Here is a 14,978-nt window from a genome sequence, read left to right on the forward strand (position 1 = left end):
GCTTCAGCATAATTAGCTATCACCGTGCAATTTTTTGGGACATATTAATGGTGCTTTGCAACAAGATTTAATACAGTAGGCTATATATTAAAGACTCATTAAGGTTTAGTTTCCCACCCCCAGTATATATTTAACGTGATTTGATGAATAATGGCTTGAATGAATGATTACTAGTTACTAGAAAAATCTTTATTCAGGTGCAGCCCTACTAGCAACCACCTTAATTAAAGGGTTAGTTCACCCAAATATTTTGTCATTAATCACTAACCGCCATGTCATTCCAAACCAGTAAAAGGTCCGTTCATCTTCGGAACACAATTTAAAGGGGTCATATGATTCTGCTATAAAGAACATTATTTTGCGTATTTGGTGTAATGGAATGTGTTTATGTGGTTTAAGGTTAAAAAAACACATTTCTTTGTTTCTCGTCTATGCTGCCCGTTCTGAAACGGGTCGATTTTTACAAGGCTCATCTCTCTGAAAAGCGAGGTGTGCTGTGATTGGCCAGCTATCCAGCACATTGTGATTGGCCGAATGCCTCAAGCGTGAGATGGAAATGTTACGCCTCTTAACATATTGTGAAGCCTTGTCTGGCCGGAGCGATGGGACAAAAACATAAAACCCATTATAAATGTGATATAAACATGATTTCTAGTTGTGTTTTCTTTTGGAAGGCAAAAATAAGGTTTTAACAAGTTTTTCAATGGAACAATGCCACACACAGGCCTTGAGTGAGCAGGGGCCAGAGGTCTAGAGTGAGCCGCTTGGTTGAGCTTGGATAATATCACTTGGATGAGCAGAGGCAGGCGGCTTTAGAGCGGTGTGGCAGGTGGAGCAACGAGGTGGAGATCTGCTTGTGCATTCAAAAATCTCACTAGATTACTATTAAAATTAATGGAAAAATGAATGTAATGTAAACATATTTTCTACTGACGGACTACAGCAAAATATATCAATAACTGGCGTAAAACCCGTTTTTGGGGTGAAAAAACTAATGTGCCTAAGACTTTTGCACAGCACTGTACTTTACAAACGACATTGTTGCTACTTTATAAAGACTGACCATACAGTCATTCACAGAACTGATTAAAGAGTGGAGGACAGCACTCATTTTAACTATATATCAGAGTGATTGACAGAGATACAGTAGAAACATTATGTGTGGTTTTCTATTAAACAATGACCCAGATCATGAAATACATTTATTAGCCTTAGAGTAAGGGAAGCTTGGGAAATTAGAGCATCCAAGGAGTGTGTGAAAGCTATGGATTTATTAAAAATATTTTGTAATGTTCTTTAATATTATCCATAGTTTTTTGTGGCTTTTTATTTTTTATTTATTTTTTTATAAGTATCGGTATGTACACTCAATAACTAAACATTGTGCTTTTGTAAAATAAAGAAAACAAACAGGGTGCGTCACTGTCTCTGTGAACAGGAATGCGTCATAAAAAAAATGAAACTCAACGTATAGGATACTTCCCTGTCACGTCTGGTGATACAAGAAACACGGAGAGATCCAAGTGCAGGTATGTGACTTTGTTAAAGGGCAAATCCAAAGGGTAAACAGTCCAGGCATTAGTCGAAACCAAAAACATCCATCCAAACATAAACCAAACAAGAAGACAAGGCAAGGGCAAGAACTGACGGACATGAATTAACATTAACATTAAACAAGGACTCCGTAACACAGACTCAGACAGACCGGGTATAAATACACAGAAGGATAAAGGGGAAACAGGAGACAGGTGGGGAACAATCAATTAACTAAACAAGGAGGAAGGTGACCAAATAAGGGAACAGGAAGTGATAAGGTGACAGACACCGTGAGAAAGGAGGACATCTAGTGGAAACCCAGGGACACAACCCAGACACTGTGACACTTCCCTATACCCTACTTCCCTCACAGAAGCTTTAAATGTCTACTTCAAGTTCAAAATTAACCAATTCAAAACAAATACTCTCCTATTATGCAATCTCTATGAAAGTTGCATTTCTTTCTTAAGGCGCAACCACTGTACTGCGGAGATGCGAGTCATCATCAGCTTCAACATAATTAGCTATCACCATGCTATTTTGTAATGTTCTTTAATGTTATCCATAGTTTTTTGTGGCTATTTTATTTTTTTTCTAAGTATCGGTTCAGGCACTGTTAAGGCACCGGTACCCTTTTAAAAGTATCGAAATGGCACCGGTATTGTAAAAAAAACCAACCGATACCCAACCCTAATAACTTGTAGAGCGGATGACACAGAAGAGCATAGGCAGCACGGTGATGGAGTGAAAAATTATCTTAAATGTCATCCAAAATACCGTAAATTGTGTTCCTAAGACAAACAGAGCTTTTACGGGTTTGGAACGACATGGGGGTGATTAATGACAAAATTTTCATTTTTGGGTGAACTAACCCTTTAACAACTGCATAGCAACATCCTAGCAACCACCTACAACACTCAAAAAACCAAGTAACAATTCCCTTACAACCATTAAAAATACTCTAGCAAACACATAAAACACCTTAATCTGTTAACCACAAAGCAATGCCTTAACAACTACCTAGAACACTATTGAAAGCATCTATAAAAATGCAGTGCAACCATTCAGAATTCAAAAAAAGCAAACTTTTTGATGCAATTGAATAAAAAAAAAAGTTAGTGGTTTTGCTTGCAAAAGCTTGATCAGTTGCACAACGAATGGGTGAAAAGGTCCACAGCCTTTTTATTACTTAATGTGCAGAAAACATTTCACATTAATGGAAGTGAAATGTGTTCAAATACGTCACACATTTATACACAGACTAGCCTAAATGAAAATAAAAAAATATTTTGTTTGAACTATTTTTATGCTGCTTTTTTTGTCCATTTACAAGCCTGAATCTCCTGGTACTTAAACATGGTAGCCTAAATCGCTGTATGAGCTACAGAAAAGAAAAACATTCATAAAGGCTTGCAATGACATGTGGATGAGTTGATGGTGACAGAAGTGTAACTTTTAACTGAACTATTTGTTTCAGCTCTTTGTGGCTCAGTTTATGATAAACTGATTTCAGCAGTCATTCATTGTGGCTTATGGTTGGATTTACACATTAACTGTCATTGGCAGTGATGTGACGCAGCAGTATCAGGATGTGTGCTGCAGTCATATGAGTATCAGATTAGCTGCTGAGCACCGGAGCAGAACTGCACTGATCTCAGACCTGCTGACAGCAGCTGTCAGGCCCTCTGGAGAGCACCTAGCATAAATAAATCACAGAATAATGACCTGGTTCCTAGCAGGTCATGAGGTGTGCTGTCACACTAGTCCTGTGATCGAGAGACAAATCGTGCCAGTGAGGAACAGGAAAACCTCACTTCCACCTGTTTCTTCGAACTTCTGTTGCTGTTATTGGCACTGAGGAGCTCGCTTGCGATACGCACAGTCATGGGACCTGCGATACGTCAGTTTGACATTTCAAAATGAGTGTTTCTCGATAGCATCTGTCCTGGCATTGCATAAGTGCAAAAAGTGCAGATACTAGAAGTATTTTGGAATGGTTGTTTGGAATGGATTACTAACTCACTGCTTAATAAATATTGTGCAGTATACACTTATTGTTTTCAATTTATAGAGTGCAAAAGTCAGTTTACGGAAGTAAAAATCCCATTAATTTTCTCCATAGGGGAATTGATTTTAAACATTAACTTATAAACCATTAAAGGCAGACCTATATATACTCATACATACATACGTTTACATAAATACACGCGCACATACACACACATATACATTGACCTTTAAGCAAAGTTGACCTTTATTAAGCAAATCATTTCATTCGAGGAAGAAAATATCCCTCTGATATGAACCGTTTCTGACTAGTAAGTAGCAAATCATGGCGGTTACGTAAGTAAAGCGTACTGGCTGTTTATTGTTCCAAACTTCCTATTTCAAAACAGGAAAGGAAACTACTCTTGTCAAGAAATTTCCTGGGGTCTTTAAGCTTTTAATAATTACTATTCAGTTGTTCTGATGATTGTGCGTAATGCGCATGGTTTCAGTTCCCAAAGCTGAAACACCAACAAGGTGACTTCCATTTCAGGCGAGCCCTCGTTTGGCAATGGCCTGATAGGAAACTTAATGGCTGTGCGATAAGTCATCAATTCTCTGCTTTGCATATGAGGAAGAGAGCAGTACACAAAGAAAGAGAGCCAGAGAGATCATGTGCCTCTATATAATTATATTGCTTTGATCCAGCATTAAATAAAAAACAAGAGGATACGGTGCACGCTTTGCTACAGGTCAAAGGTTATATTATTCCTCTTAATGTCCATGCTTTAAAACTGATTGCTTTGCATGCTCTGTTTTTTCCTGTCCAGCTCTTTGATGCATCTAGGTGGTTTGGTTGCTACCTCACCTCTGAGGAGATATTAGCTTGTACCGCTACTGTTTTTCCATCACCTTCATCTTTTGTATAACATCCTGTACTCACTCAAGTTGATGCATGTGAAGGGGCCTACAGGTCGTGTAGGGTCCTTCAGATATGGAAAAAAAATAACTTAACACACAAGGGTCAGCAAGTATTTTCCACTTACATTTTTTGGCCATGTATTGTGCCGATTCTGAATGCTCTCCGCCTTTGATGGCGACACGCCATTCATAGACGATCTGGTGTTTATTGCACACGTAGATGGTAGGAAGAAATTGTGATTGATTGCATTTAAACAGTTTCCTGGAGTCAGGATGCACGTTTTGATCAGTCCACTGGGAAACAAGTAGAGTTTATGAGTTTTCAGGGAACAATAATGAAGGTTTGATCTGCCAAAGTTTGTCAAGTTCATATCACTGAATCTTTGAAATATGTGTAGCGGTTTAGTTTGACACACTTAAGGCTGGAAAACACTACACAGCTTTTCATCACGTACCCAATTGAGGATCACACACTACTAAACTTTCAGGTCGTTCTGAACACAATTGTTTTATTATCAGTTCATGCTTTATTTGCTTTCTTTAAACCTATGACCTATTCTTTTTATGCCAATAAATCAGATGACAGTTGAATGGTAGTTTAATGTCATTCAAATGGTCTCTTCCTCTCATTTCTGGTAGTTTTTTGTCCGAATAAATGCAGTATGGTCCATATGAGCATTTAGTTGAAAGTCCGGTTAGCCAAGACTAAAGAGCTGTTCTGTTCACACCAAAGATTTATAACAAATCAATTCAAGTTAATTTATATAGCATTTTTCACAATGCATATTGTTTTATAGCTTAACAGAAAATTTCAAATACTACAATCAGGAAGTAACAATAACTCTAAAATTTTAATAATTTTTCTAATTTTATAAGAAGTCCACACCACAACTTTAATGATAACAATATCATTGACCTCAACAGCCAATCAAAATCTACCTGACTTTAAAGAGCTCAAACATTTAAAGCTGCAGAACACAAAACTGTAGCGCACACTTATAATAAACAAAACATTTATTGTGCTTTTGTGTGGATGCTTATATATTTACCCTTAGAGTTATTATTTTTGGTGTGACTGGCCCCTTAAGGCCTGTTTCAAACATTTTGCAAACTTTTACAACTTGATTCTCATGAAATCTAATCTACACGAGGAGGGGTGTCGCATTTACACCCAGTTAAAGCCAAACCTCAAACTGTAACCTCTGTAAACCGCTGGAATCATCTGGATCCAGTCAGATTTGCTGAATTGAAAGTGCTGTTTATCTGTCTGTTTTTGCATGTGGAACATTCAGACTTTTCAGAAAGCGTTTTATAGTGCACTCCATTAATTTACTTATATAAGCCTATATTTTAAAAGATTGTGTTGATTAATAGGTTTGCATTGCATTTCACCAGTTTCTGCTTGGACTGTTTAATTCCAAAATTTTTGGAATGAACCTTGATTCTTCATTCTGGAAGTTGGTTCCAAGAATCAATTTCTCAATGTTGGTTTTGATTCTTGGTAAAAATTCTATGAATATGTTGTCGCTGTGACTACATGATATGAAGGCTTACTTCGATTTAAACATCCTTAGTATTCCTTGATTATCATCAGTGTCTATCTCGTCATGTAGTCCAGAGCGGCATTCAAAACCAACAGAACAAAGTAGTTTTACCCTTTTATCTAAACCATTGAGTTTATTTTTTATATATATATATATATACACTTTAGACACCTTGAAATGTTTTGAAATGCAAAATTGAAATGTAGGAAACTTGTCCTAATCAGTATTTGTCAGTCATGTGCTTTTTCGACATGCAGGATCACAGAATGAAACCGCGACAACAAACCTCATTAACTTCAATGAATGAAAGAGTATTCAGGAATGCAATCATTGGCAGTATTTGAATGTTTCAGCATATCATTACAAATCACAAGTTGTCAAAGAATGGCTACAATAATTATTTTTAACCGATTCATTTAAACAAACCATTTTAAAGAACCGATTTGGAGGAACGGATTAGACTTCAAATCACTATTAGCAAACAACCAAGAGGCATTATAATTAACAATTAGCTCTACTGGACTGAAAAAGGGCAAGTATAGAGCAGCTGATTCTCTTTGAATGAATCACTGCTCGATTCCCAATGTCTCTGAAGTTTTTTAATTGACTCCAAGCCCTAGTGTCAGAGTTCACCCAGTAGCATGCTTTGATGTAGGCACTGTACACAAAGCATTTTTTCATTTGTGACCATTCAGTGTGCATTGCAGTGCAACTACTATAACCTGTTTATATTAAATCAGATGCAAGATGTGCAAATCAGGCCTTTGTGTTAAGGTGTGTCACTAATGTGTCTTTTCTGTTGCATATTTTGCCATTTCTCTTACAGTTCTGCCTTCTTCATGGCACTAGTCTGGTATCAGGAGAGAGTGTGGTACCTGGACCCCCAACACCAACCGACAGATCCACAGCCAGGTATTCACTCATTTGACAACTGTTCTCAGTCCCGAGACGTCAAAAACTAAAGCATGGTCAAGCACCTTTAGTGTCATCTTTACGCCAAAGGTGTTGCTATATCAATAAACTAGGAACTCGATTTCAAATGAGAAAACATTGGCACGTTGTCCTGATTTGAACAGCCACAATAATTCACAATAATGCATCATTTTGAAGTTCAGATTTATATTTTGAATGTCAAGAAGTGGGGACATTTTTAGCCATTAAAACCTAAAGTTTCAATCTGTTCTTATTAAAAAGACATTATACACCTTCAGAACACTTGGAATGCAACACGACTCATTCGTAATACATTAATACTGTTTTCTGGTTAGCTTTTGCAATAAAGGCTAGAGGTAGGGTTAGGTGCTCAAAAATATCAATGACAATTAGTCAGTAACACATTTAGGTTGTAAAAAAACGCTGTGGGAACATTCTTTTGAAATGTTTCAAAAAAACGGATAATCTTGCATGATTAGAACATTATTTTTTACAACATTCTGCTAACACTACTTTTAACAGTATTTGAATGTTTATTTTTAATATTCTAAGAACACTGAAATGTCCAGTTGTCTTGCCATGATTAGAACATTATTTTAAGATTACAAAAACGTTCCTACAATGTTCAACTATCTTTTTCACCCAAAATGGAATGTTATCTGGTCTTTGATTTTAAATATTCTTAGAATGTTTCCTGTTGTGATTAGAACATTATTTAAAGGTTCTAAAAAGTAACAAATAACATCATTAGGATGATTAGAGCATGAATAGCAAATATTAATACATTTATAAAAGCATTTCATAAACATTACTTTAAGAACTTTTTGTCCTAACATTAATATACTTTAACATTAGTTAAAGTTAGTGAAAACATTCCCTGTTGGCTTGGTTCATGCATCTTTAGCTAAAGCATAAGGCAAGCAATTGAATGTAATCGAGTTACTAGTTGGTCAACACATTTAGCATCCTAATAAGTGACCATGCTTCAGTTTTTCACACCTACATCTGGAGGGTATCAGAATGCTGTCAATCAGTCTTTAGGCAGTTAAAAAGGCACATAGCCTTTCTGCTGCCCATCTGAGGCTGTTTCAGATTAGACCTCCTCATTAACCCTTCGCACATTAGCCAGCGTTGACAGAGGGTGGCAGAATGTGAACATTACTATTGTCTACCTCCAACACACACACACACACGTAAAGTGACCAGTTGTTCACAATTAGCTGTGATTAAACAGGCAGGCGGCCTCACTGGGGTTCTCCCACACAGGAGCCGAGAGGACAGCAGAGTCGACACCGGTCTGTCAGTATGTGGTCAGCAGGTGCTTTACGGCATGTTTACCACTCGAACAAACCCAACACAGCCGCTGTCTCTGTGCAAACAACCCCCTCTGTTCTCCCAGAGCCACGGCAGCGGCCACCGCACGTGACTGAAGGCATGTGCTTACGGTTCCTTTCAGCAGGCTCATATGAACTATTGTTATATGTTTTCAATGGGTTATTGAAGATAATTTATCATGTGACAGGCTTCATAACGTGGCAAAAATAACCAATCGCTTGTTTATAATTAGCTGCTGTTCACTTAAGGATGAACATGAGAATCACAAATGTGATCTCCAATATCTTGACTGTTCTTTCTAGACAGCAATGAGATTAAATGGAGAGCAAATTGGGACTTTGCACATTTGGCCACAGTGATCTCTTGAACGTCTAGATTAAAACACGGTGAAGAAGAAGGTGAAAACAGCGATTGCATATGTATGCAGATGCATACGTAAAATAACACGATCATCAAGCATTAAACAGCATATAAATAAAAACTGCCTAACGTTACTGAATTAAATAACGATCCAGAAAGTGGTATAGGATCGTGCACGCTTTGGATGTGTTGATGGAAGCATACGACTCAATCTGTTGCTTTTTTCATGAAACTTACCCACATTCAAATGTTGAGAAAAAAGCTAGAATAAAATGTTTTTTGTTTGTTTTGTTCTGAATGCCATTAAACTTTCGTGAAATTGATCAGGAATGCATCTGGTGGCTGGAAACTTAAAAAAAAACTAAAGTTTTTATTTCTGAATTTTCTCTGTACGTTCAAAATGTCCAAAAAATAAAATTGGCTTAAATAATAATTTCCCTCTTGGTTTCTCTCTTTCCAATATGATTGTCCAAATATTATGCCAATGTTACTTTTCAATGTTACTTAAACGTTATTCTTAAAGTTTCAGAAATAAAACATTCCATGAACGATGTATAAATAACCTTTCTGTGCAAAAGTTTAGAAAACATTACTGAGAACCAGATAACTAACAAAAATATGTTCTAAGAACTTGTTGCTAACATTTCATTAAGTTATGAAAAAAACATGTCTCAAATAACTTTCTAATGATCAAAATGTCCAGTTTTTAAAATGTAAAAAAAAAAAAAAAATTTAAATGTTAAATAAGCATGCAAGCATTATGGTAATGTTATTTTTGACGAGTTGTCATGTTTAAAAAATATTATATGAACATCCAACTAATAGTTTCAGAAAGAAAGCACTCCGTGAACAATGTATGGATGACTTTTTGTGCTAATCTTTCAAAACATTATTAAAGCAGATAACGCTGAATAAATATTCTATTAGCATTACTGTAATAGTGTTTTTCATAACTTTGTAAGTGAGATACCCACATTAATTTTTTTGCTTCATGCTTACTTTAACTATTGACTTATTTGTATCTCATAATTAAGAACTCCATTATGGCTTGGAAAATTGTATAAGAGCAACTCATTTTCCTTTGGGACTTTTATGTTTATGTTGGGTCTCACTGTATTCATCTTCTTTTCGGCTGAGTGGGTGTTGCTGAAAAACGATTTAAACGATGAAAACATGTTTTGGACAGATAAGAATGAGCATCTTTGCCTATCATCTAGTTTTCCATGCCATGGAATAAGCCATGCAAATAACGTCAGGCCCGCAGAGCCTTGATTGGCATTACGTTTTTTTTTTTATTGATGTGAGAGTCGGTGTCTGTAGAAGTCAAACCAGAACATCTCTGTGTTGTAGAAACAATACTGAGTGAACAGAGGTCTAATCCTAAATCACTTTCAACTGAGTTCCAGCACAGTTAATTGAATGTATTTTTAAGAATGTATCATTTAAATGAATTTCCTTCTTTATTATACTTCTCTAAAAGAAATGACTGTAATATTTGTACTCGAGTCAAAAGATTCAAGAATTTATCTTTAATTTAACAAGCGAAAAACACAAAAAAAGTTATGCAAGATTTTTCTCTTTACAATACTGTTCACAAGTTTAAGGTCAAAAAAATGTTTAGCTTTTTTTGTAAGAAATTAATACTTTTATTCAGAGAGGATGCATTAAATTGAGCAAGTAAAAAAAAAAACTTATAAATAAATGTGGTTGTTCTGAACTTTCAAAGGATACTGAAAAACATGCTACTACCTGAAAATACTATCCTCAAAGAATACTGAAAATAAAAAAAACAGTTTTCACAAAATATGAAGTAGCACAGCTATTTAAAAAATTGATAATAACTGTTTACTGAGCAGCAAATTGGCGTATTAGAATGAATTCTGATGGATAATGTAACACTGAAGAATGCAGTAATGATGCTTAAAAATCAGCTTTGTATCATAGGAATAAATTACATTTTGAAATATATGACAACTGAAAACATTTATTTTAAATTGTAATAATATTTTACAATATTAAAGCATATTTGATCAAATAAATGCTGTCTTTGTGAGTAGAAGACACATCTTTCAAAAGCATTCAATAATCTTACCAACCCTAAACGTATGAACATTGTGTATGTAAATAACAGAGAGTGAATCTGATCACTTGATGAGTTATTCATTTCCAGCAAATGATGCTGAAGTTTAATACTTAGGTTAAGGGTCTATTCAGGTCACTAACTTAAGTATGATCAGTAGCATTAGTGACTGTGTGTGTGTGTGTGTGTATGTGTGTGTGGCAGTGAGTGAGGCAGAAGAAATGTTCATGAGCATGTTATTGAGTGAGTAAGACCGAGTGTGTGTGTGTGGGGTCTGAGTGCTGAGGACAGTTTCTGTGGATGAGATCCTCACATGTACGTGTGATTTCTCTGTGTGTGGCTCCAGCTCTTTAGAATGAGTCCTATTGTACACACACTCGTATCATTACATGTGTCAACATTAGAGCCAGACTCACATGCTTCGCTGAACACACACACATTCACCCCAACACAGAGAAGCAGTGTTGGAGGGCGTTTTTTAGATTTAATTGTAAGCTTTATGTGATGACTTATGAGTAATGGATAACTGTTTAGAGGGGATTTTTAGTGGATGTGAAAAAAAAAAAAAGACTATGAAAAGACCATAAAACTGCTCTTTCACTTTTGGAGACTTCTAGGGTTCTCAATTGTGTTTTAACTATTGATATTGTCGCGGATGCTTTTCCTAAAAAAAATTTTTTCTTTTTTTTTTATTAATACAATTAATACTGTTCAGCAAGGACGCATTTAATTTTATTAAAAGTGACAGTAAAGACATTTATAATGTTACAAAAGATTTCCATTTCAAATAAATGCTTTTTTTCAAACTTTGTTTATCAAAATATGAAGCAGCACAGCTGTTCTCAATATTGATGACATTAATAAATACAAGAATGATTTCTGAAGGATCATTTGACTATCATGTAATATTTAAAATTATTTGACGCTTCACTTGTTTTTTTTATTAAATAAATGTAGCAAGAAGTGAGCATAAGAGATTTTAAAAACATTTAAACACCTTATCGACCCCAAACTTTTGAATGATACCAAATGAAATACAAAATGTATTAATATCTTCAAAATATGAAGTTCATACTTTGCAGGTATTCCTTACGTATAGCCGTCCTCTTATTAAAAAATGTTATTTGTTTGTTTTTGTCTTACTATTAAAAACTGATCAGATGGCACTGTATATTTGACTTAACTTTACTTGTCTTTGCATAGTGTGTGAGTAACCAAACTCTGGCCAAATGTTCCATTCTGTCTCCCTTTCTCTTCTTTCATGCCATCTCTTTCTCTCTCTGTTTACACACTCTCCTTATCTCTGCGTTGCTTCACGGCGCATGCAACCTCTACATAAAGCTACTTTCTTTTCAGCCGATCTGGAAAGAGAGAACGAGAGAGGTCAGACGCATTTCAGACTCCTCATTGGACAGATGGATATTGAGCAAGACTTGTCCAAACATATTTCAACCGTTAATGCGGCACAGATAAGCGAGTGTCTCTCAAACAGAACAATAAGAGGGTTTCATAGTACAGGGTTATAAAAGTCAAAATACACAAGCAGAGCTTTGCAGAAAACTGACAGCCTGTGATCATTTGTCTTTCATCTTGAGCTCTGGAGGACTTGAGCAGGAGCCAAAGTGTCAGGACGATAAATTAACTCTTTGTCAGGCGATGTGGGAGAAAAGAGCAGGTTCTGTGACTCATGCAGGATGTCTGTGGAATCAGTGTGACACCTCACGAATGAAGCAACGATGGGAGATGAATAGTATGATTGTGATTTTCCCCTATTTAATTCCAATTTTATTATCATTAAATCATTTTGAATAGTTTTAGTCTTATTTCTAAGCAACTACGCCTGTGTTCTGTATCCATCAGGTTAGAAAATAATTTGAGCATGAACTTTTTATTTGTTCATCATCAAAATGTATATATGCTCATTTATCTCTGAGGGAAAGTTTAGTTTTTTAGGTGTTCGAGTTGTAACTTTCAGTTTCCTTTTTCACCGTTTTTGAACTTTTATTAAATAGTCCGGGCCTGTGTTATAATACTGTTTAAAGGTTTGGAGTCATTAAGATTATTTAATTATTCTCAAAGAAATTTATAATTTTATTCAGCTAGGATGCATTAAATTTATCAAATGTAACAGTAAAGATTCATAATGTTACAAAAGATTCTATTTCAAATAAATTATGTTCTTTTGAACTTTCTATTCATCAAATAATTCAGAATTATTTATATATATACACATACTGTACACACACACGCACACATATACATATATATAAATATATACATAGTTTCCACAAAAATACATTTAACAGCATGACTGTTTTCAACTGTAGTAATAATAATAATAATGTTTCTTGTGCAGCAAATCCATATATTAGAATAATTTCTAGAGGATCATGTGACACTGAAGACTGAAAATTTTGCTTATACATCACAGGAATAAGTTACATTTCAAAATTAAATTGAAATTAAAAATCATTTTAATAATATTTCACAGTATTACTGTTTTTATTGTATTTTTCATCAAATAAATGCAACCTTGGTGAGCAGAAAAAGACTCTTCAAAAACTTAAAAAAAAAAAAAAACTTACACAGTTATGTAGATCTATGGAATTTATCCCTATGTTATGTATTTGAATAACTCAATAATGTTACAGTAAATACAGTAATGTCAAACTTTTGATACAGTCAGTATGTCATCTGATCCAGCATGCTGTGGTTCTGCTCAAAACATTGGCTATGGTGAGTCATTTCTGTCTTTTATCACATTACGGTGATCTTCAGTTGTCTCAGCTAAAGCAGGAACCTCTCATTCCTGTTGGCTTGACCCTCAGGACAGTCTGACTGTATTCTCACACATCAAGGTCTCCGCTCAAACCACACACAGTTCATCCAATGGAGCAAATTGGGAAATGGAACTTTAGTAAATGAAAGTTTTCAGTGTTGCTTTGTTAATATCCACCAGAGGGTGCTATTATGGAAGAGGAATGGTAATGGTTTTTATTTCCTGTAAAAAAAGTTGTCTAATACCTTGTGATAATTAGAAGTTTTTAATAAATGATTATTGGAGTGTTTTACAAGAAAATCCTAATTCAGCTTTTCTACTTCAGTATTTCAAATTATGTGCCTTTGTAATAGTTGTTTTTTTCCTCAGTGTAGTTGTGATTAAGAAATTTTCTAGTGTCAAATATCATTAGTGGTGTTTGCTACTGATCATACTTAAGGGTTAAATCCTTAACCCCATTTATAAATGTGCATGTCTCTCAGCGTTTGTGTTATAGACATAAATGAAAAATTGTGCAACTTATTATGGGGGTTGACTGTCGGTGGTTTCTCATTGGGCAAGCTCTACTCACATTTTCTTCAAAACATCCAGTTGTATAATGATATAGTTTTGTAATCGCTGCATTAATGCTCATGTGACTGTGGTCTGCTTGTTTTGAAGCTTTTGGGGCTGTGCAGATCGATGAAGGATGAGGCGCTGAAGATGGTCGATGATGATGATGGTCCTCCTGCGTCCAGGATCCTATCGCTGGAGTCGTCAATCCCAGGGCCGAATGGGCCCACAGTACCCCAGCAGCACCCAACCACAGTCTATACTCTATAAAAGAGAATGAACATGACTTTATGAGGATGAGGAAGAACGATGGAGTGACATCAGGTTTCCTGATGTTCTTTCACATTGGGTCGGAGTGATGAGGGACTAATTGGAGGGTTTTATGATTAAGCACATGAATGGTAGAACTTGCTGCTAATGACCAAGGCCTTAAATTAAATATACTATGGACATGACACTATTTTTACTTGTTCACTCTTAAAAATAGAGGTTCCAAAGGGACGGGTTTGCAACAATGCCACAGAAGAACCATTCTGAGTTCCATAAAGAACCTTTCGGATAGTTCCGGTCCTTGATTCTGATTGGTTGAGCCAAGTTCGAAGCTGTTGTAAATGACTCTACATACATGCTCAGCAACTACTTTGTTGGAACCACAACAGTTTCTGAGGAACTACATTGTTTGGCGGAAGAATAATGTTTTTCTTAATATCATTACACTTTATTTGCTCTGTTTTATTTTGTGAAACCATACTATGTATATGGAATGAATGTTTTAGAAAAGCCTTAAGCTCCATGAAGCCGTGGTTTACAGTGAATTTATAACAGCTAAGGGGGTTGTAGGCTAACAGTCTCTTAGCGGTTATAAATTCACTATAAACCACAGCTTCTTGGGGCTTATTGTTCTATTAACATTCAAAGACTGTTTTGTCCAATAATGTTCCATGGATGATAA

General features: G+C 35.5%; 1 pseudogene; it reads left to right on the forward strand.

Annotated features, from left to right (window-relative positions):
* LOC132157559 (acyl-coenzyme A oxidase-like protein) overlaps positions 1-14,647 on the forward strand; it is a 47,763-nt pseudogene extending 33,116 nt beyond the window's left edge.
* Positions 14,648-14,978: the final 331 nt, after the last annotated feature.

The sequence above is a fragment of the Carassius carassius genome, chromosome 14 (assembly GCF_963082965.1).
Source record: "Carassius carassius chromosome 14, fCarCar2.1, whole genome shotgun sequence".
Classification (NCBI taxonomy): Eukaryota; Metazoa; Chordata; class Actinopteri; order Cypriniformes; family Cyprinidae; genus Carassius; species Carassius carassius.